Source organism: Vombatus ursinus, unplaced genomic scaffold (genome assembly GCF_900497805.2).
Source record: "Vombatus ursinus unplaced genomic scaffold, bare-nosed wombat genome assembly UNPS02014495.1, whole genome shotgun sequence".
NCBI lineage: Eukaryota > Metazoa > Chordata > Mammalia > Diprotodontia > Vombatidae > Vombatus > Vombatus ursinus.
The window spans coordinates 1-1,742 of record NW_020954273.1 but is presented as its reverse complement, the minus strand read 5'-3'; the positions used below and the strand labels follow the sequence as shown (position 1 = coordinate 1,742).

Sequence of the window (1,742 nt, the reverse complement as noted above, 5' to 3'; positions counted from 1 at the left end):
CAAAGGCATAAGTAATTTTAAAAAATAGTCTAGTAAAGCATGGAGGAGGAGATGGGAGTGTGCAAGGTAGTCTTGTATATTAAGATGTGTTTATTGAAAAAAAAAAATCCAGGCCTCTGGGGCGGGGGAAGCAAGCAGGAGGCATGCCACCTGGCCCTTCTGTGCCTAGGCAGGAAGGTGGCTGGCGTCCGGCCTGCGATGGTGAGGGCAGTGGAGGCGGCCTCATGAGTCCAGGCCCGGTCCTAGCCGGGAGCTGGGTTCGGAGCCGCACCTAGGGAAGGGTGTCTTTTATGAATAATCAAAGGCAGCAAAAGCCAATGCTGTCAGGCCAGTGTTTTAAAACTAGAAAAAGAGATGAAAAAGAGAGGTTTGACCCTATTCAGTTTCAGGACTGTATTATTCAAGGTTTAACTGAAACTGGCACTGATTTGGAAGCAGTAGCAAAATTTCTTGATGCTTCTGGGGCAAAACTTGATTATCGCCGATATGCAGAAACACTCTTTGACATTCTGGTGGCTGGTGGCATGCTGGCCCCAGGTGGTACACTGGCAGATGACATGATGCATACAGACATCTGTTTATTTGCAGCACAAGACCTAGAAGCCATCCAAGCCTTTGCTCAGGTATTCAACAAGTTAATCAGGCGATACAAATACCTTGAAAAGGGATTTGAGGATGAAGGTAAAAAGCTGCTGCTGTTCTTAAAGGGTTTTTCAGAGTCTGAGAGAAACAAACTGGCCATGTTGACTGGGGTTCTTCTGGCCAATGGGACACAAGGCATCCATTCTTAACAGCCTGTAAATTGAGAACTTGGTTAAAGAAGGCGTTTCAGCGGCCTTTGCTGTAAAGCTCTTTAAATCATGGATAAATGAAAAAGATATCAATGCAGTAGCTGCCAGTCTTTGAAAAGTCAGCACGGACAACAGACTGATGGAACTTTTTCCTGATAACAAACAAAGTGTTGAACACTTCACAAAATATTTTATCTAAGCAGGTCTAAAAGAACTTTCTGATTGTGTTCAGAACCAGCAAACCATAGGAGCTCGTAAAGAGCTACAGAAAGAACTTCAAGAACCATGTCATGTGGTGATTCATTTAAGGATATAATTTTGTATGTCAAGGAAGAGATGAAGAAAAACAATATCCCAGAACAGATCATTATAGTCATAGTCTGGTCAAGTGTAATAAGCAGAGTGGAATGGAACAAAAAGGAGGAGCTGGTAGCAGAGTGAGCCATCAAGCATTTGAAGCCATATAGCCCTCTACTTGCTGCCTTTACTACTCAAAGTCAGTCTGAGCTGACTCTGTTACTGAAGATTCAGGAGTACTGTTAAGACAACATTCACTTCATGAAAGCCTTCCAGAAAATCGTGGTGCTTTTTTAGAAAGCTGAAGTCCTGAGTGAAGAGCCCATTTTGAAGTGGTATAAAGATGCATGTGTTGCAAAGGGGGAAAATGTCTTTCTTGAGCAAATGAAAAAATTTGTAGAGTGGCTCAAGAATGCAGGAGAAGAATCTGAGTCTGAAGCAGAAGAAGGCGACTGATTTGTGAAACTACAAGCTCAGTAAAGTGAACAGGAGTTGTAGATAAAATGTCATGCCTCATGTGTCCTTCTGGTTCTTACATCTTCCACCCTCCCTGTATGAAGCATGATAAAGGGCTTTCGTGGCAAATTTATTTTAATTGTTTTCTATGGTTACTGAAAAATGTTGGGTTTAGTTTTTAAAACCATGTTTTAAGTA

The 1,742-nt window shown here is 42.2% G+C and overlaps 1 pseudogene; it reads left to right on the top strand.

Moving 5' to 3' along the window:
• Positions 1–285: 285 nt before the first annotated feature.
• LOC114042505 lies at positions 286–1,552 on the top strand (annotated as a pseudogene).
• Positions 1,553–1,742: the final 190 nt, after the last annotated feature.